This window comes from Xenopus laevis, chromosome 7L (assembly GCF_017654675.1).
Source record: "Xenopus laevis strain J_2021 chromosome 7L, Xenopus_laevis_v10.1, whole genome shotgun sequence".
Lineage (NCBI taxonomy): Eukaryota > Metazoa > Chordata > Amphibia > Anura > Pipidae > Xenopus > Xenopus laevis.
The window spans coordinates 43330126-43353114 of record NC_054383.1 but is presented as its reverse complement, the minus strand read 5'-3'; the positions used below and the strand labels follow the sequence as shown (position 1 = coordinate 43353114).

The window sequence follows — 22989 nt, the reverse complement described above, 5'->3', positions numbered from 1 at the left end:
CAATGTAAATGAATGTGTCTCAGTGGGACATGGGTTTTTACTATTGAGTGTTGTTCTTATATCTACCAGGCAGCTGTTATCTTGTGTTAGGGAGCTGTTATATCTGGTTACCTTCCCATTGTTATTTGTTCATTTTGAAAAAAAAATTTTTTTCCCATGACAGTATCCCTTTAAAATTGATGTGTTGGCAGCCATCTCAGATCAATTTGCCAGGTCATGTGCTTTCAGAAACAGCCAGCACTTTAGGATGGAACTGCTGTCTGGCAGAATGTTGTAACTGAATGTCTCACAGTGGGACCTGGATTTTACTATTGAGTGCTGTTCTTAAATCTACTAGGGAGCTGTTATCTTGTGTTAGGAGCTGGGGGGGAGGGTGGTGATATCACTCCAACTTTCAGTAAAGCAGTAAAGAGTGACTGAAGTTTAGCTCAAGTCACATGACTGGGGGCAGGTAGGATCCTGACAATATGTCTAGCCCCATGTCAGATTTTTTAAATTAAATATAAAAACTCTGTTTCTTATCTCTTTGCTTTTTTGAGAAATGGATTAAAGTGGAGAATTTTACTGGAGTAGCACTATTTTTGCAGATGATACTAAATTGTGCAGAACTATAGGTTCCATACAGGATGCTGCCACTTTGCAAAGTGATCTGTCTAAACTGGAAAACTGGGCAGCAAACTGGAAAATGAGGTTCAATGTTGATAAATGCAAGGTTATGCACTTTGGCAAAAATAATATAAATGCAAGTTATACACTAAATGGCAATGTGTTGGGAGTTTCCTTAAATGAAAAGGATCTAGGGGTCTTTGTAGATAACACGTTGTCTAATTCTGGGCAGTGTCATTCTGTGACTACTAAAGCAAATAAAGTTCTGTCCTGCATAAAAAAGGGCATTAACTCAAGGGATGAAAACATAATTATGCCTCTTTATAGGTCCCTGGTAAGGCCTCATCTGGAGTATGCAGTTCAGTTTTGGACTCCAGTCCTTAAGAGGGATATAAATGAGCTGGAGAGAGTGCAGAGACGTGCAACTAAATTGGTTAGAGGGACGGAAGACTTAAATTATGAGGGTAGACTGTCAAGGTTGGGGTTGTTTTCTCTGGAAAAAAGGCGCTTGCGAGGGGACATGATTACACTTTACAAGTACATTAGAGGACATTATATACAAATAGCAGGGGACCTTTTTACCCATAAAGTGGATCACCGTACCAGAGGCCACCCCTTTAGACTAGAAGAAAAGAACTTTCATTTGAAGCAACGTAGAGGGTTCTTCACTGTCAGGACAGTGAGGTTGTGGAATGCACTGCCGGGTGATGTTGTGATGGCTGATTCAGTTAATGCCTTTAAGAATGGCTTGGATGATTTTTTGGACAGACATAATATCAAAGGCTATTGTGATACTAAACTCTATAGCTAGTATAGGTATGGGTGTATAGAATTTTAATTAAAAGTAGGGAGGGGTGTGTGTATGGATGCTGGGTTTTCATTTGGAGGGGTTGAACTTGATGGACTTTGTCTTTTTTTCAACCCAATTTAACTATGTAACTATGTAACTAACTATGTAATTATTAACAGATTAAAAAACATGTTTTCCCATGACAGTATGCCTTTAATGAGGCAGTAAAGGAAAACATATTTTTGATCGCATACGACATTTTAAACCACAGGGAACATTTTTCTAATTTATTATCAACATCGTTGTTTTTTTGTGCTATGATGATCTGCTACTATTAACCATGCATAGCCAACTAATCACAATCATGTCCAGTATGAGTTGAGGTGAGACAATCTTTATTACTTGCATGTGTAACAGTGACTAGTGAATGCTTGGGACCTGTATTTTATTTTGTAATTTTGATCACCATAACTTAAGTCTACTAAAAATCCTATAAACACTAGGGGCAGATTTATCAAGGGTCGAATTTCGAAGTTAAAAATACTTCGAAATTCAAAACCTATTGAGGAGGTTTCTAGATCGTCACAGGTTCTGGTTAACCATATATTAACAGTGGCTCGCATTACGTTAGCGGTCATATCTCGAATATGACTTTTGAAAACATGATTGCATTTACTCAAAACAGGACACATAAGTTTCTAGCTATTTGGGCACCCTACGAGATGTTGGCAAAACCACAAAATTCCTAACTACTTTCACAATTGACTAGGTGGCATATGTTGAGATACAAGTAGTATAGATTCTTGATTTTTAGTTAACCCACGATGCTTTCTTAGAAATGGAATTTGCTCTGGTATCTGAACTACTAAGCAATGTACTGTATAATTTTTTGCTAATCAATATAGAGATTATTTCATGCAAGATAGAACTTTATTTTTTATTTTTTATTTTGTTTTATGTTTATATGTTAATGTTTTAACATGTATGAGAATATCTAGAACGATCTCTGCTTGTAATACAGAATTGCGGCAATGTCTACATTTAATGTATTGTTTAGCAACTACCGCTATAATGTACACATGTGATATCACAAGCAAGGAATGTTTTATTTTTATTTTCTTCTCTGGAGAATTTTATTCTTAATAAAAATTTTAAGTTACAAAAAAAAAAATACTTCGAAATGCAACCATTGAATTAAAATACTTTGATTTCGAATATCGAATTCAAACTTTTTTTCATCGAATTTGGCTATTCTGCGGTCAAAGTAAAATCGAACGATTCGAACGATTTTATCGTACGATCAAATGATTTTTACTTCGACTTCAAAAACTTAGAAAAATGCTGTAGAAGGTCCCCATAGGCTTTTCCTTCAAAAAGGAATTAAAAATAAATAAATAAATAAATAATTGCTTAAAATGGACCCCGTGAGAGATAATGGGTTTTCTGGTTAAGGGATCAAATACCTGTAGTTTGCATGCTAATGCACTTGTGTCTTGATAATTCTTTAATGTGTTGCATGTCAGTGTAATAAAATTATCTGGGCATGGTGTGGGGGGACGGCATGGACGCCTGCCGCCACCTCGACGGGGACGCCCGTCACGCCGCGCTGCTCCGGTGCCGGCTTCCTAGCGCGCATGCGCACTCGGATTTAAAGGCGCAGGCGCGCTGACGTAATGACGTCAGCGCGAGAGGCGCCAAATTCAAATAGTATTTAAAGGGCATTCCCACAGGTTACCATTGCCCGTGATAGGATTGAATTCCTGGTGCTTCTGAGCTGTGTGCTATTGTCTGATTCTGCCTGATTCCTGTTTTGACCCCTGCCTGGCTATTTTGACCATTCTGAATTCTGGATCCTGACCTTGCCTGCTTACGACTACTCTCCAGGTTAACCCCTTGATTGATCACCCGGTTTTGACCCTTTTTGCCTGTTTGACGATTCTTGTTATCTGCCTGCCTCGACCCAGCCTGTTTGACGATTCTTGTTTTCTGCCTGCCTCGACCCAGCCTGTCTGACGATTCTGCTGCCTGTTCCGTTTGTACCGTGACCTTCGGCCCAAAAGACTCTGCTACCTGCCGTGCCCCTCTGCTAGCCGGAACATCTCGCCTTGTACCCCTCGTTAAGTCCAGGTGGCACCCAAGTAAGCTGAGGGCTCCTCCCGAAGCCCAACGGTGGTCACACTACTGGTGAAGCCGAGCCGAGACCAGGGTACTTGGCACCTGTTCTGGTATTGGGTGCCGGCCGTGACAGTCAGCCAAAGGAGTTTTTCTCAGTGTAACGTTAGATGATACTTATTCATGATCTTTGGCAGAAAGAATATTCAAAATATCATGCTTTCTAAAATCAATTTGCATTTTTACAAATGGAAATCCAATGAACTTTTGTCTGATTTATTAACATAGTTGCTAAATTGTGCTTGTGCCGTTACCAATAGTCATCAAGCTGCTGTTAAATTCAATCAGTCAGCTACAAATAAGAAAATGCAAAGACCTGATGTAGTATGGGTAACTGCAATTTGGTAGTATATCAACAGTGTCTGCTAAATTGTCCCTATAGCAAGCCAGATATTTGCCTCTGTTTTTAAACTTACACATGACTTGATTTAAATAGTTTTGTTGGTTATTGGTGCCCCTTAACAACTTATAGGTTGAATTTCTTTCAGACAAGTTAGAAAGCACTAAGGCCTGCAAGTCATTGGAGAACCTTATACTTTCCTCCTACCAATGTAGATGCAAGGGGCAGAGTGATTCTTGCACCACTAATCTAATGGCCACAAGAGCCTCCTAATAGGATTACATTTGTTACAATAGGCCGAGCTTTTAGAGGGTAGGCCACAAGATATATTGTACAGGTATAGGATCCCTTATCTGGAAACCCGATATCCAGAAAGCTCGGAATGTCTCCCATAGACTCCATTTTATCCAAATAATCCAAATTTTTAAAATGATTTACTTTTTTTCTGTAATAATAAAACAGTAGCTTGTACTTGATCCCAACTAAAATATAATTAATCCTTATTGGAAGCAAAAAGACCCCATAGGGTTTATTTAATGTTTAAATGAATTTCTAGTAGACATAAGGCATGAAGACCCAAATTACTGAAAGATCCTTTATCTGGAAAACCCCAGGTCCTGAGCATTCTGGATAACAGGTCCCATACCTGTATAAGGTTCCTGTGACCACAAAAAAGCAGGTATGGTATGATTTAGACAACACATAAAAGACGACTGAGCATTAAAGAATTTATATCAAATAAACTGAAATAAAAACAGGACTTCTGCTTCAAAGAAACTACTTTTACACATACAGGATGAAAAATAAATGTCAAATAAAATTTATCATTTTTTATTTTGGCATTAATAAACCTTTAAGAAAACTTTTCAATATGAGATCATTTGTTTTCTAAATATATGTACAGTAGGTCTAGAAACGTTTGGAGAGGCTCCCACGTCTATGTCCCGCTATTATCAGAATCGGCTAAATGAATCACAGCTGTGTAGTACTGATCTTTTGCATGCTATTGCTGTATTCAGCATCTGTACATCCCCGAACAAATATCTTAGACGTAAACATGTGCGGCTTGCTGACATACGTATATGGAGAGAAAGGAAAATAACTTTGTGGTTTCTATTAAGAACAACTGACAGACTTTATTTAGGCAGGAACATGCGTCTTGGTCTTTAATTAGGATGTGGAAAACCCTGCAAATGATATTGGAAGATACTACTAGAGAGATTAGGGAAGGGACAAATGCATTTAAGAGCTAAATAAATGCTTACATTAACATATATACTTCCCAGACTCCCAGTGTGTTATGGGTATAATAATCATTGTAAGAGGGAAATTTTGATGAATTATTGTTTAACATTTGATATGTAGCCATACTTACCTTATATGTTATAAATGGTGGGGATATATATGTTATAAATGGTGGGGATATATAGTAGAGAGTTGTTTCTGACTGTTTTCCTTTCCTCCAATTCACCATGAAACTCATCAGGTACATTGGCTGCTTCATTTTTACTCACCAAATACATGACTACAGCTTCTGCTCTCTCTGTATTTCTTTGTGGCTGCTCATAAATATATTTTGGGTCCCTCCCTTCCATACACAGACAGAAATAATGGTTTAGTCACTACACAGGACTTGCTTTGCAGCCATTTCCCCACTGATTACACACAGATTCAAAGCTTCAGGTGGTCTTGTCTCCATTTATCAGGCATTATTAAATGCATTTACCAAACATGCTGGAACTTTATGCTGAGAATTGCAGATAAATGGGTCTTTGACCTAATAAATCTGTGTCACTCTGTCTCTACATTAAGCTTCTGCTGTCCGCCCCTGTCCTCTCTTAAATTAGAACTGAACTGTAAAAATGAATATAGCCAGTGTTGGACTGGGGGCCCAGCAGGGGCGATCCTGGCCCCTTCACCTTTTTGCGCCTGAGAGGGTCCAGGGTGGTCCACAAGGGCGGCAGAGAGGGCCAGGACGCAAGCGCAGAGAACCTAACTGTGCTCTCTGCGCTAGAAGAGCCGAATTTCCTTTTCGAAAACCGGAAATTCGGCTCTTAAAGTACCAGTAGCTGCATTTTTGCCGCCCCTAGTAGTTAGTGGGGCGCTGCCGCCTGAGGCGGCAGCCTTAACTCGCCCCATTGGTGAAGCGCCCCCGGGGCCAAGGGCCTCCTTCACCTTCCCTTAGGCCCCCTAGCCGCAAACTCCTCTGTGCCATCGATACATCCTGCCCCTGCCGCGCTCATGCGTTTTTCCGGGTGCTGCAGTGTGGCCAGAAAGATGAGGTCGTGCAGGAGCTGGTCTGGGCCGGTGGGGTCCAAAAAAGCCAGGGCTCACTGGGTTTTTTCCCGGTGTCCTACCGACGCAGTCCGACCCTGAATACAGCTAGAAAAGGCATATTTTATATAATTAACTTAATGAACCAGCCTAAAGGTTCAGCATTTCTATATTGGAATAATTCAGTCCTTCAAAGTTATAACAGGAGTTTCCTATCTTGGACTTTGTTAGAAGTGTCTGTGACACGCACATGCTCAGTGTGCTCTGGGCAGCTACTGAGAAGCTAAGTTTAGGGGTCTTTACAAATCACTAAGCTGAGATTGAGAATTGTCATATAAATTAAAGATACAGGATTGATAATAACATTTTGATGCTAATTGTGCTGGTTTCTAAATTGCCATAAATTATTTACTAATCTGCCTTCCTGTATATTGTGATGTTTATATTCTATATATATATATATATATATATATATATATATATACATTCGAAAATGCTGACGCACACCAGGATTTTTCTTCAACAATACTTATTTATTGATCAATAAAATAAGTATTGTTGAAGAAAAATCCTGGTGTGCGTCAGCATTTTTGAATGAATATACAACTATCCTGTTCAGCACCCAGGTAATTGGTACTACAGTGTGTGCCCAAGTCTTTGCATATATATATATATATATATATATATATATATATATATATATAGATATATATATATATATATAGATATATATATATATATAGATATATATATATATATATATATATATATATATATATATATATATATATATAGAATATATATCCAATATATATATTGGATGTTGGTCCCTAAGCTTAGCACCTAACAGCAGCACAGAGCATATTCTTTAAACCAGCAGAAAAAAAGCTGGGGAGCTACAGGGGTGTATTTGGAGACACAGAACTTCATTGCAAAAGGGCTCTGGTTGCCTTGGGCTAGTATAGAAACCTAAAACATAATGTACAACATTTCTACTAGACTTATTTAGTTAAGCTTTAATTCTCTTATAAACCCAGGAGTCATCTGCTCCCCACTAGTTTTCATTCTATAATATGGTAATGATGACTTGTATTTGAAGGAATAGATCTCTATTACATACTGCGGAAAATCACTACTGATGGCAGATCATCCAAGAACACGGTGCAAGCAGAATTTAAAGCTAGTTCTCTGCCGCCACATAGTGGAGATTAGGCAAAGTGCATTAGCAGCCGCCAAAACATCATTAACTGTTTGTAAGATGGAGGAAAGAATAAATGTAGATGTGGACATTGTGCTAGGGAGTCAAGTATTTTACTTTCTGAACAGGGTACAGGGTAACTAAGATCAGTTACTCAGTTTGGAATTCTACTGTTATTTATTTAGTCATCTAAATGAAATATACAAATATACACATATTACAAGTTTATTTCAATGTATTGGTGCGTGAATTAGACCAGGGGGGTTGTCAGTTATAGCCATTTATCTTTGTGAACTACCCAATGAACACCCAATGTTCTGTAGCAGCTGAATGCTGAGATTTGCAGTATAGCTGCAGAAGCATTGGCACCTTTGGGAATAACCCTCATTTTCATTGCCTGTCTCTTAAAGTTCTGCATTAACAGTTTTGTCAGCAACCATAACCATAACCCATAATCAGAGGTGTGCATTATTTAACAGTTCCGCAGAGGGCGAGCAAATGACTCTAAAACAGTTCTGAGTTGCTGTACTGCTACTACCCTGAAGAAAACAACAATAAACATAAAATCACAAGACCACTGAACATATGCCTCGCGGTATTCTATATGCGCACATTCTCAAGCAAATTAAATGTATCTTATGCAAACCACGAGGTTTCATTCCTTTAATATAGTATGCTAAAAGTCTACTGGAATCACAGGAGCAGACTAACAGCAAGGCTACATAAGGCAGTGAGCAGAAAAAACAAAAGGAAATGCTCTTTCTAGGAAATGTACAGTTCAGTTTTGGTGCAGTAGAAAGATGCACTGCTAGCTCAGGATTTATTGAGTTTGCTTTGCCCAGCACAGAACAATAGCTTCCCAATGAAAATTCACAGAAGACAGATTAAATAATTAGACATTCTTTTGTGTTTACACATCTAGATTTAAATTTGATTTTTTCTCTCTGATGGCAAAAGCACTGGCAACCCACATGAATGAATTTAGTATAATTGTCATACGATTCAAGATATCATTTTTTCCATATTTTATCACATTGGTCAGATGAAGAGTTATTTCTGAAGGCTCATCAGCCTTGCTTTCTTGGCTCCTCCTGCAGTGGTTAACATTGCCACCTTGCAGAAATGGGGTCCTAGTAAAACACAAACACAAACGCCTATGCAAAAGTGATATGGACTTTGCATCTGTGCACCCTGCACCTAATACAGGAAAGTGGACATTTTAGTGCAAGAATAGAGAAGCGGATACTTACAGTATAACGAAAGTACTTATAATGAATGCAGTTTTGTGTTTTGCATTGCACCTTGCAATCTTAAATAGGTTGTTTTGTGCATTCATTTTTATGCGTGCTTGTTACAGAAACATTTTACTGAAAACTCAAATTTATTGGAATTTTTCCTGCTCAAGGATAATCAAGTGACTGTTAATAAATACCCTAATACGAAAAAAAAATCACAGCATTCCATATTTCACACATGCGAAAGATACTTGGCAACCAAAATCAAGAGTTTTCAATTTTTTTTTAAATCTGCATCATATCTGCAATGTTCCAAGCCCACAAAAAAAAGCCTTTTTTCTTTAAAGCAAGACAGCAGGAATACAAGATTTTTATTCACATGGTTGCAGATATTTCCCATCATGATTGTAGAAACTGATCCATGGAACATATTATCAGCACAAGCAGAGTGGGTCAGTGGTCAGCAATGCTGGATACTTTTTGCAAGGTGGTTGTGTGCTTTGCTGGGCAGTATGGGGATCACCTGATTCTGAGAACAAAATATGGTTTATCTTTTGCTGCTGAATCTGTATATTTATTCTTTGCCATGGTACTAAGTTGCTTTCATATCTCTAGAAAACGTTGCAGTTTAAATTTTCAGAATCAAAAAAGAACCTGATCGCAGACTTTTGTGTCACTGGCTGCTGTGCTCCCTGGTGTTCTGAAATGCAATGCTAAGAATCACAGAGGTTATCATTCCTCAGTTGAAAGCTTTCAAACTATCTAAATCTATGATATCATATAATTGTCTTGTCTTGTGGTAAAAACCTGCTGGGAAATTTCCTGGGCCTGTTGCCAGCCAGAGCTAAGGATATGTCAAGAACAAATACAGCTTGAGGACTGCCTCTTGTAAATACCTGCATTACTGCCGTCCAAGCCACTTAAACAGTGTTTGTGATAAACAATATATCCTTCTAGATGAATGACAGAACATAAGGCTGTGGTAATTTGTACAAAATGTGCTTGTTACCTTTCTACCATTTCTGCAATTAAACAAAAAAGACATCTTAAAGTGTTTTTTATAGGTATTAAAAAAGCCCCAAATCACAATGGCGAACGTACAGAAAATATTCTGCACGAAATGGTCATCCAATTGCATCAAGGCAATAAAAGAATATTTGAAGCCACTGGAATTTATGGTTACTCATTAACAATATGCTTTTGTCTCTGTCTAGTTCATCGGCCTTTTTGCTATTCACTGAATAGAATACTGGTGGTTTGTCAAAATGATATCACTGGCTCATAGAATGCTATGGCTCTCTGGATAATTTCTAAAATATTGGGAAGAACAGAAGCATACAGTAATTTCTACTGTAATAAGTGGCTCTTTGCGACTATTATGTTCAATAGCATTACAATAGCTCTGTACAAACTGTACTGTGCCTTAGCCTTTCTCTGAAGCTGATACTCTGATGCTCAATAGTTTAACTATGGCCCCTCCTGCTCATTGAATGTTTTACTCCATCTTCTGATAAACATTTCAGAAGCGAATGCTCAGTCTGTTCATGACCTGTAGGAAATGTAAGATCACAGGTTCTTCATTGATAATTTTGGAGGTGCTGTATGCCTAAATGGCAGTTCATTTTAGTATGATGTAGACAGAGAGGTTCCAATACAAACTGCAACTGTTTTGTTTTTTTGTCCAGTAGCTCTCCAGTTTGGAATTTCAGCAACTACCTGGTTACTATGGTCCAATTTACCATAGCAACCAAGAAGTGGAAGATGAATAGGAGACGCCTGCATACAAAGATAACTATCAAATAGTTGCAAAAACACGAATATTGTAGCCTCACAGAGCAAATGAGGGTCAGTGCCCCTTATCTAAAAGCTGGAAAGAGAAATAACTCAAAAGTGATGAGGACTGAAAAGCTTTTAAGAAAAGAACATTCTAAAACATACTGAAAGTTACCTTCAAGGTGAAAATAGTTGAGATGATTTTACAGGTATTTTGAATAGAACATTGCAATGGAGTACTCTAAGTTTTGAAAAAGTGCCTAGGATGCATTGCTAGGAATATGGGGGCAGCAATGTGTGGTATAGTTAATTTGGAGTAAATAAAAGACCAAATCCTATGAAGTTCAACCCCTCCAAACAAACCCCAGTGTGTCTATATACATACATACAGTATATACACACTTCTATACACTCACATATAAAATGTCAGTTTTCTTATTTATAGACTTAACTGAATGTAGACGTTTTCATGAACGATTTCTAATATTGTGGTTTCTGCATCTTTATACAGTATACAGGCCCAGACTTTTGTGGCGATGTCACAAAGGCCAGGCCCAGGGCTCATTTGTGCCTGCGCACGTGCTCCCACAGGTATGAGGGCAGTGCCCTAGGCAACGTGGCCAGTCACAGAGCCCAACAGGTGCACATGTCCGCAAAAAGGACGCACGCAGCGACCAGAGTGGCAAGAAGGGAACCGGATTAGGGGGTAGGAGGCAGAGAAGGTGCTTTACTCCCTAGTCACGTGTATTCTCTGCCTACTCCTAGTTCCTCCCCTGGGTGACAGCCTGCTCGGATTTTCTATCATTGAGACACTGCAGATTCAGGACCGCAGCATGGCTGCTGAACTTCTCTCATGCTGGGAGATGCAGCTCCTGCTGGTTGCAGAGTTTGGGATCATCCTCTCTGTAGGTAGAGGCAGCCTAATGCTTAGTGGTGGATATATCTTTATAGTGATGATCTCAAGTTTTCAGTGAGGAACAGCAGAGCACACTAAGGATCTCTTATGGAATTCTGGCTTTAGAATATTGCCTTTGGGTGAGGCTGGCAAGGTCCTATTTATTTGATAAAATGTGAATAAATGCTGTGGCAATTTTACCCTATTTCTGCCTCCTGATGTTTAATTAAGATATGTAACAATGGGGTTCAGTGGGATGGCTCAAGATGAAGGGTAAATTGATGAGTCCCCTTAAGGTCAGTGCGGTGGGTACAAACAACTTCAGGACATTGCTGACTTGGTAGTTTAGCAACACTATACACAGACTCTAAAAGCAGCCTGTAGTCTTACAAAGTAACTCAGCCTTAGTAGTGACCAGCTATAGCTATAGCTACTGTAGCACATCTGGCCTGCAGGGCTGCTGGCAATACATATTTTACTACATACATGCAGCCACTTTGAAAGAAACAACAGATCCAAAAGTAAAATCATTTTAAAGCAGATGTATCTTATGCTTATGTCTGCTTCTCTGCATACTGTATATGTGTTTACACAGAAGCTCATCAAACAGAATTCCATAATATTAATTAATGGCTGCACTGCCAGATTATTCTGCTATATTATAGTGCCAATGCAAATGCGGCTTTTCATTGAATATATCTTTGGCTACCATTCAATTTGTTATCTAATGGAAGGCATCATGCATGCATCCTGTAAACCAAGAAGGTTTATACAACTGACTCTTTAAATCTTTGGGAAAAAAAGTATCTTCTCTGCCCCCCCCCCCAAAAATATAAGACTCAGAGGTTAATGATACATATAGCATGCAGAGCATTTTTACATAGCACAGTAAGGGTTACACTGGTTCTGCTGCTGGAGTTTCCCTGCAGATGGCACTCACTGACTCTGCTCCCCGTCTCATGTACCCTCTCTGCCTTTCATGCTTTTTGCTGCTGTTGCTGTGAAACCTCTTCATTCGCTGTTAGTCCTGTAACTGCATTTGTCACAGAGGGAAAGGGGAAAAATGCAAATTATGACAACAACATTCTCAGCCTATTGTTTGTTGTTTCTTTGCCTGCAACACAGAGATGACATTCGCAGCGCTAGTGAAGGTGGCTCAACCCTCAAAGCGAAAATGTAAAATGTGACCCAGGGATGTCCTCGTATGTGCGGTATCCTGACAGTGACTGGTAGACGCTGCTTTCACCAGAGAAATAACAACATACAAGGTTTGTTCTTCACAGTGAATGTTACACCTTTTACTGGAGAGGATTTCTCTGCCTGCTCCCAGGAGTCAGAGGTGGGTTTACTTCCAGGCTGTCAGCACCTATATTTCACTTACAAACTTCTCATGTAGTTTGACATCATTCCTCCGTCTGCATTAGCTGCTGCAACTTAGCCTTAGCTTCCTTTATAAGGGCAGTGATGCACAATGCATCTGGCTCAACTGCACCATTCTTTAATATGTGACAACTAATTATACTAAGAGCCTTTGTTGTACCTACTGCCCCTCCGATATTTTGTTTAGGGGCATTCAGATAAAAAGTGTGCCCATTGCCACACATTGAAATCATAGTAGTGTAGAAAGAAAAAAAGGTCAGGACGCTGAGAATGAACATATATCACAGAGTATTAGTTATGATACCATAATATCAAAAAAATAAGTGCAGGTGCTTATCAGTAAGGGAATAAGAAAATTACAATTACAAACACTATGGAAACTCTGAGTGTGTGTGTATATACAGACAAGTAAATATTCTAAATATTCATGTGTGTATTTAGTCTTAATTTAATCTAAACTGCTGGGTAAACTGCAGTATAATTATGTTAAGGCAGCTGTGCTCTTCCCAGTTTACATTCACCGAAGTTCATGTTTCAGTACAGCACTGGAGTGACGAGCTTTAGTCTGTCCATTCACTGCAAGAAACCCACTAAACAGAACAAAATAAGTCATCAGGCTGTAATCAGAAATCCATCTCTCTTCTACTAGCTGTTTGGGAATTGTTATTGCCTCTGCTATTCTTGATTATCACAATAGAACATTGCAGTTTGAAATATGATTACGGTTATAATTTCTCTTGTTAGTTTATTAAACATGAACACATTTCATTTCTTACAAATCAATCTGTAAAAATAGCTCGTGACTGGTATATGTATCCGAATATGCCTATTAACAGCTATACCGAGGGAGCATGTCAGCTGTAAATAGCATGCATTTTAATATTTCATATCCCATATAAAGTATAATGATAGGAACTAAATGATACCATAGCGTTGTAACACATACACTGTGGCAGAGAAGCAGTTAAGCTGTAACAGACATAACATATTCCTCTTCCTCTCTCACCCTGAGTGTCTGGATGTATATAAACACTTCCATTCAGCCACACATAGTGATCATAGTAATCTGGCAGAAACATACAGTATCTACAGCAGAAATAAAATATATGATGAAAGTATACCATGTTCCATCCAGTGCATGATTGCTTAATTACCAGCATTAATTAGCATGTTGGAATGAGAGGCTTATCAATATCTGAAATGCAGTTTTTTGTACTTCTGATGTTTTGCTTATAAATATAGAAATACGCATGCAGAGGTACTCATTAAAAGGGATATCCTAAAATCTCAGACAGTCCTCATTGTTATCAACTGCACTGCAAAGTGCACAGTCCCACTGCCTGTCATGTTTGTTGTCAAGGTGACAGTCACAGTACAGACCAAGGTTGCAGTGCCCTGTTACCTGCAGGGCATGGAGCCAAGGGGCATGTAGACATTTCTGTTTCGTGAGTAAATAATAATGGGACACTGAAACAAATCAGCCCATAAGCCACTGCTGTAAAATATGCAGAGAGAGAAAAGATGCATTGGTATATGGTGATTGGTGATAAAGAATAATTGCGACTTGGATTAATGTATTAATGTGATAGGAAATATGTTGACTTGGACCTATTAGTATGATAGGGAATAGGTGACTTGGACCTCTTAAGGTGTTGATATGGTGTCTTGGACGTATCAATGTGGTAAGGAATGGTTGACTTGGACCTATTAATGTGATACAGTAGTTAATATGATGATTTGACTATTAGTATGATAGGAAATATGGTGACCTCTTTAGGTATTGATATGGTGACTTGGACCTATCAATGTGGTAGGGAATAATGGTGACTTGGACCTATTAATGTGATACAGTAGTTAATATGATAACTTGAACCTATCAATTTGATAAGAAACTCCAGTGACTTGGACCTATTAATGTGATTGGGAATATGTGATTTGACTTATTAATGGTATAGGGTAAATTATGATTTGGACCTATTAATGTAATAGGGAATGTTGTAACTTGGACCTATTAATGTGACGGGGCTATAGTGACTGGGACCTATTAATGTGACCGGGCTATGGTGACTGGGACCTATTAATGTGATGGGGAATATGCTGACTTGGACCCATTAATGTGATAAGAAATAATGGTGACTTGGATCTATTAATGTGGTAGAGAATATAGTCACTTGCACTTATTAAAGTGACAAGAATATAACGGTGACTTAAACCTACTGGGAATGTGATGATTTGGACCTATTAATGTGATAAGGAGTTTTCATGTACAGGTATTTTAAAGAAGGGTAAAAAGCTCATTCTTACTAAAAATACAAAACGAAACTGTACAGCAGAGTTCACTGTCACTATCCAGCTGTTGCTGACCTACAACTCCCAACATCTCTAGACAGCAATTGAAAGTTAAGGAATTCTGGGAGATAGACTTTAGCACGGGGAAAAGTGATGTCAGACATCTCTGTTACAAATCATTTAAATAATTATTATTACAGGCCTGGGATCAGTTATCTTTAAACCCGTTACCCAGAAAACTCAGAATTATGAGAAGGCCATCTTCTATAGAGTCCATTTTTAACTAATAATTCTAATTTTAAAAATTATTTTATTCATCATCTTGAGTTTATTTAATGTTTAAATGATTTTTAGCAGATTTAAGGTAGGGTCATCCAAATTACAGTTTTTTACTTACCTGTAAAAAAAAACATATTCCAATTAAAAGATTTCATGCCTGTACAAATTTATTTAGTTATGTTGAACCTAAAAGTTCCAGAGAATAAAGAGATCAGGTCAGTGGGAATCCCTAGAAATTCTTCTTACATACAGTATGTATTCTAGGTATTCATTCACTAACCTAAGCAAGGTCACTCAAGTTTTATCTGTTTACTTCTACATCCTCCGGTGAAAATCAGAATAGCACTGTCATCCATTAATGTGCCATTTATTTCCCTGCTAGTTTCCCATTAGGTTCAGATAAACATCAAAAACCCTTGATAAAACGACTGTGAAGATTTTCCTTCATTCTGACCTCTCTCCCTGTTTACCACCTTCTTATATTAGCGTTGGTGCTGTTGCTTAGCAACCTGTCTATTGGAAATGGAAAGTATCACCTTATTGCCCGTCCGTCATAATTATGTTGCAATGTATTTTGTGCATGAATGAATTTCCATAGACTCAATATAAAGATAATACATTAACATAATGGCAATCTAATGACAGAATGTGATGCCAGCAGTGCCCAATTTATTTAACTGAAGTACAGGTGCCAGCAACCTCAAATACTGTAGCCATTGCTGGGAATATTAATACACAGGAGCATTAAAAATACCTGTTATGATGTGTAGTCTAACTGTGTTTATAAGGGCAGGAACAAAAAAAGGCATTTATCCTGTATTCAGGCTGCAGTTTAAACTAGTGCCTTTTAATGCTCCTTTCATACAGCAACAACCTTGTATTCAAAATTATATGATAGGTTTCTCGTGCTTGAATGCACCTCAGCCTGAGCCAAATACCCATTTGGACATTCCCTTACATAAAAAAGTGTATATTAAGATTATTCCTAAAAACATTAACTGTACATAATTGATTCCTGTTCCTCTAACATTGCTACTGTATTGTATATTTGTACCATTGCGCTTTTATATAAAATCTCATACATTCACTCGCTATTTTTTTCTAGGCTAGCAGCGTCATATAGGCTACCCTTCCCAGTAAATAATTCGATTGTTCGACATCCTTAATATGTCCTATATATCCCAAAGCACAATCACTTGCTCTTTAATCGATACGTACAATGACCCAGCTATATTCTCCAGTCATTAGTGTATAGGTCAGTTAAGCAGACACAGTAGTAAGGCAGGGGGTTGGCTGCTTCTGAATCAAGTTACATGAAGAAAATCATAACCAATAAGCCAAGGACATCAGTATCTGAACTATAGTTTTCTCCTTAATGTAGCATCAATAGTGCAAGGACAGAGGCTGTGACACTAGACTTTATAATATCTTTCTCACTGAAACACTAAAGGTTTGGAAATGTATAAGCAGAAATATATTAAAATAGAGGTTATACTTGCCTAATGTTTACTGCATGACCCAGTACAAAATAAAGTCAAATTCACTTGCTTATTTTGCTGACTTAAGTTAGAAAAATCCGAAGTTTGCAATTTGCTTGTCACAATGAAAAATGGGAGCAGATTTAGCCAAACCTTTTTTAAGATACATTTTCTGTTGTTCCAGTAAAGGGGAAAAAGTGGTATACAATACATTTTTTCTGAGAGCCCAGAATATTTGTTAAATAGGTTGTTTGTGGGGGTAAATTCCCCAAAGGAAATACTTGGCTTCATTAAATTAAATGAATTGCTAGTCTGCCTGTGTTATGAGAAGTATCAGTGGCTCAGTGGGTAGTGCTTCTTTCTTGCACTGCTGGGGTCCTGAGTTTGATTCTGGGTTAGGCACTATGTGCAGGGTATTGTTCTCTCTGTGTTTTTTTCAGGCTACAACTCTTTCCTCCCAGACTCAAAAACATACTGGCAGGTTAACTGGCTTCTAATGAAATTGACCCTAGTTTTTGTCAAGGTGTTAGGATCCTTTGATTGTAAGCTCCTCTGGGGCAACAACTGATGTAAATAAGGATGCACCGAATCCAGGATTCAGTTCGGGATTTGGCCAGGATTTGGCCTTTTTCAGCAGGATCCTTGTGTCTGGCCGAACCGAATCCTAATTTGCATATGTAAATTAGGGGTGGGTAGGGAAATCACGTGACTTTACATCACAAAAGAAGATTTTTTTCCACGTTTTCCTTTCCTACCCCTAATTTGCATATGCAAACTAGGATTGGGATTTGGTTCGGTATTCGGCCGAATCGGCCGAATCTTTCACCAAGGATTCGGGGTTTCGGCCGAATCCCAAATAGTGGATTCGGTGCATCCCTAGATGTAAATGATGAAAAATATCTTTAAAGGGGTTGTTCACCATCCAAACACTTCAGTTCAGTTGTTCCACAGAAATAAAGACTTATTTCAATTTGAATGTTCCTGTCTGGTGTTTGAGTCTCAAAGCTCAGTAATTTAGGTGCAGACTAGTGATGTGCAGGTGGGATTTCCCAGACCCGCACCTGACCCGCACCTGACCCGCACCTGACCCGCACCTGACCCTAACCCGCCCTACCTTAGCTCATACCCGCGCACATCCGACTTCCGGCTTGCTTTTATAGACCCATGCCGACCCGCCAGGTGTGGGGCAAACAGGTGCAGCATCTATAAAAGACGAACCCAGATGTCGGAAGCTGCCATTTGATGGGCAGGCAGAGCAGGAGAAGAGCTCAACCCGCACCCACCCACGAATAAGAGTGCGAGGTCGGCCCGAACCCACCCAACCCGTGGGTCCCACGGGTATCGGGCTAGGCCGCTAGTGCAGACTCTTAACTGTTACAATTTTGCAACATTTAGTTGATTAATTTCTCAGCAGCATCTCTGGAGTATTAGTAACTATTATATCAATTCCAACAGCTGCCTGTAATGCAACTCGGAGATTCTGCTCAGCAGGGACAAAGATAAGATATGTATCAACTAAATGTATCAATTCAGAACAGTTTACAGGGTCAGCGACTGCTTTAGAAGGTGAAAAAAGACACTTTGCACTTTAATATTAGAAAAATAGAAAGTAATTGGAAAAAGTTGTTATTTCTGGTGATATATCGGAAAACAACCGGTTGTTTGAAGGTGAACCACCCCATTTAAAGTGCTCCATAAATGTGTCGGCCATATATAAATAACCAATAATAACCTAATGACTCAGTTATCAAAGGGACTCAAGTGCACATGTTGAGCCTTGCATCTGATGCTCCAACATGGGTGCAACTGGTAGATTGATGCAGTGTGCTCCTGCAACAGTGTGGATGTAGGAACAAGGTACAATTCTGAGACCAGTATGTCTTGTGCCACATCTACTATTAATAAACGAGACCCCTCAATACTTCATATGGGAGTAGAATTTATACAGGTATGGGAGCTGTTATCTAGAATGAGTACAGGGGTTTTCCAGAGTAGGGATCTTCCTCTAATTTGGATCTCGATATAGTAAGTCTACTAAAAAATCATGTAAACATTAATTAAACCAAATGGGATAGCATTGCCTCCAATAAGAATTAATCCATAGTAGGTATAAACTATTGTTTTATTATAACAGATAAAAGGGAAATCATTTTAAAACATTTTCATTATCAAATTATAATTTTATGGGAGATGACCTTCCCATTTGGAGCTTTCCGTACAACAAGTTTCCAGATAACGGATCCCATACCTGTGTTACATTTTATGTTTTGCAGAATGTGCTTTTATACATTAAGCAGGAGCTGCCATATTACATATCTTGGCTACAGCTTTCTTGGTAATAGGCAAAATGATGAATTGAATAAGTCAAGTGATGGGATATATTTTTCCATTTTGGTTTGGGAAGAATGCTCAACCAAGTTCAAAGCCAAGCAATAACCTGTCTGTCTTTGTAAAGGGAAGTGGTACTTAAGCAGTATATATGTGTAGTCGACAGTTTCCCATTACAAAGCATAGAAAATTATCTGCATTTGTGTGCCATACAGAGAGCTTTTGCCATGCTTTGTTGACAGTGGTGTAAATAGTGCTCACTAGCCCCCTCCTGCCTAAAATCTTCAAAGGGGCCCAGCGCCCATAACAACTCAGACCCCTGCCCAGGCGCTGCTGCCACACCGGCCTGATGTGGCATGCACGCAAATTTTCTTTCAGAGAGTGGCTGAGGAGGGAGGATTTTAGCACTGCAGACACCGTGGTCTGGGGACACCTGTCCCCCCCCCTCCACTACCACTGGGTCTGCTTATTCTATAGTTACACACTGTTGTAGGAAGAAATTAAGTGAATTTTAAGAGCAACATGCCGGGAAAAAGCCAGGTGTGCCATAGCTGTTATGCTATTTCTTTATTATAATGAAATCTCCCTAGACTAATGTGTCTATTTTAGCTTGAGAAGAACATGGACTAAGTTCTAAAAGCCAAGCAGGGAAAAGCAAATGGCCATACTTAGACTTCCCTGTAATAGTAAAACTTATAACAGTAAGAGAGAGAATATTCTACAAAGTGCTTTTACTGCTATGTGTGGGACTTACCGTAATATTTGTGAAATCTCCTACCTAAATGTTCCTATTTTGAGTATAACGAGAAGAGCAAAAGTCTCAGATAATAATACAATGGCTTACAAACCAGTATTTTTAGTAGAACTGTTTAAAAAAAACATGGTGTTTGTTAAAATTGACTCATGTTTTTCAAACCATGTTCTCATTTTGTCTAAAGTTAGTATTTTTAAACAATTTTTATTTGTTTCCATGTGTCTGAAAGCGCCCGCTGCATGCGGCTAATGCTGATGTGTTTCCTTATTGATGTGCTGCTCAATTCCCAGTCAGCAGCCAGACAGCCTCAAGCCATGTTACTGTGATGGCCCTGTATTGGCGCGTGCACTCTGTGGAAACTGGAGAGGCCAATGAGCTGTACCATATACAACGCAGCTATGAACAGAAGGGACCTGAGGACTCTCAGTTCTGTGAAAAGCAGTGAGAAGTTAAATGTGTTTTTCCCAAAGACAAAGAAAGAAAAACCCATTGTTTTCATGTTTTAACCCCACAAGCACAGATAAATTAACTGCACAGTACATTACAATACTTTTTTTTACATCAAGACAATGCAACCAAAGGTGCAGTATACTCCTTGTTCAACATAAGTTCAATCGATAAGCCTTGTTCTGAACATACTTTTTAACTACCATTTTAATAATGAAAAATCAATGTTTTTATGTTATTTCTTAAGTTAAACAAGGCAAATAAGGAAATGAATGCTTCTCTATGTTTGGTCCTTGTGAGGAAGTTAAATTTCCAGTGTACAACCCGGCATTCTAACTGTAATAAAAGTTTCTCACCCTGGTGATCCAGTGGTGTGGCGGGGACGCCCGCTATGTCGCTCCTGTCCTGCACCAGTGCCGGTTCCTTAGGGCACGCACACGCCTCTTCGCAAATTAAAGGCGCTGGCGTGCTGGCGTGAGGACACCAGCGTGCAATGGCACGAAATTTGAACTCTTTAAAAGGCTCATTCGGGCTTTCAGTGGTTGCCCGTTATAAGTTTTGCTACCTTGTGGTGTTTTGAGCTTTGAGCTATTTTGTATCTTGATCTGTATCCTGTTTTGACCCCTGCCTGGCTATCGACTATTCTGAACTCTTGTATCCTGACCCTTGCCTGAATACCGACTACCTCTTCTGCTAAATCTCTTCTGATTGATCACCCGGTTTGACCTTTGCCTGCCTGACTACGTTTGTACTCCGCCTGCCCCAACCCGGCCTGTTCTGACTACGATTCTGTTTCATGCCTTGTACTGCGACTTTCTGCCCAGAAACTTTACCATCCGGTTGTGCCCCTCTGCTTGCCCAGAACCCCTTGCCTTGCACCTCTCATTAGAAGACCTGGCGGCATCTGAGTAGCTGAGGGCTTCACCCGAGGCCAAAGGCGGCTGCTACAGGCAGAAGCACGAGCCGAGACCAGGGTGCTTGGCATTGGTTCTGGGTTTTGGGTGCCAACCATAACACTAACCTTTCTTGTAAATGTTTTGTTAATAGTGGTCTATTATATAAGAAGATTACCTGCGTAATAACGATCTATCTGTACCAAACACTGTGTAGCTTTATTATCTCTGTTTGCCTTCTGACCAAAGATTTTTTGCAATTAAAACAGAAGGCAAAAAGTATGTTTAGCACAAGTCCTATTCATTAATTTTTAACTTGGGTTGAAAATGGGATATGATGCCTCTTTAATAATCTACATAGTGTAGAGAGCAGTAAAATTGCCAGATACAGTTTACTAGCTATATATCACACTTTCTATGCAGAAAGGAATGATTCATTTAAAAGCAACAGGAAAAAATTTAACATTATGTATAGCCTTCTATGTGATTGGATAGCTCAGAATTATTATTGGGGTCACAACTATCAACTCCTATCACTGAATTGATTAAAATGGCCTATACAATCAATGGACCCAACAGGCTAATGGGAGCCATGGATGTTGCTGGGAATTATGTAGGGAATTTACTTGGAGTTCCTAGTGCAAACTGGAATTATTTTTATCTTCAGAATTCTATGAGAACATAGGAAAGGAAGGTGAGGGCCTACGTTCAAGAAATACTAATTTTATAAAACATAAAATGATATGTTTGTACAGTCTAAACGTTAACAATACATTAATGTTTTATTTAGCAAATACCATGCATCTCATGCACTTCCATAACATGATGTAGCGCGATACATATGGTAAATTAATTACTTCCAATGCAAACCATTTTTTTCCCATATACATTGACTACTACAATACGGGTCTAAGATTTAAGCATTCACAGATGGCTTTAGGCTACATAGCACCTTGAAAATGTATGGGCATATGTTTCAGTGCTTACCTACAAGCTGACATTTATATATTTACTGTACATGTGGTGTATACCAAGAATATATACAGAATAAAGCTGTTGAGCCTGATCCTCATTTCCATGTGTACTCTGTGGCATTGCACAATGATTTTGAAAACAGCCTATAAAGCAAGGCAAAAGTCTTTAAAAGCATATAACCACTTTTGCTGATACACATGGGCTAATACACTTGAGACATGTGATACAGTTCAGTCACTGTCAGACATTGACTCACCTTCACTTCTGCCACCACACCTCAGTAAAGCCAAACCCCTATAATAGACTGTATAATTTCTCTCAATGAGCTAGAGTAATATACCCCATAGCTGCCTGAATATCCTACCATTCCAAATGATCTAACAATTATTTATCACACCCCTGTAAAGAATGGCACAGTTTCTTTCCCATAACACAACTGCAGCTGAGCACACATAATTTCCTTTGCACCTATGTAATGGATCAACCATACATGCCTGTAATGGCTTTCATATGAAATAAGTTACCTGACCTTTATCCGGACTCTCTTGTTCCTCATTACTTTTCTTTATACATCCATAGTAGTGATGGGCGAATTTGCGCCGTTTCGCTTCGCCGATAAATTTGCGAATTTTGCGAAACTGAGAAAAATTCGCAAAACGGCGCCGGCATCTCGTTTTTGACACCGGCGTCCGTTTTTCGGAAAAAAAAATTTTTGACGTCGGCGAATTTTCGCGGGCGTTTCGCGAATTTATTCGCTAGCGGCGAATCGCGCGAATTCGCTGCTAATTTGCTGCAAATTCGCACCTGCCGAATAAATTCGCCCATCACTAATCCATAGCTGATCACACATTCTTGGTATGTATAGCAAAGGATGGGCAGTGAA

At 39.0% G+C, this 22989-nt stretch overlaps 1 protein-coding gene across 3 annotated transcripts in view; it reads left to right on the top strand.

Annotated features, from left to right (window-relative positions):
• Positions 1-12266: 12266 nt before the first annotated feature.
• LOC108696263 (cGMP-dependent protein kinase 2) overlaps positions 12267-22989 on the top strand; it is a 100598-nt gene continuing 89875 nt past the window's right edge. Inside the window, exon 1 of one of the 3 annotated variants that reach the window (XM_041568869.1) lies at positions 12267-12622. The gene's annotated coding sequence lies outside the window, so the exon portion shown is untranslated. The remainder of the gene's footprint in view (positions 12623-22989) is intronic. The other 2 variants (XM_041568868.1, XM_018225466.2) reach the window with 2 other exon arrangements.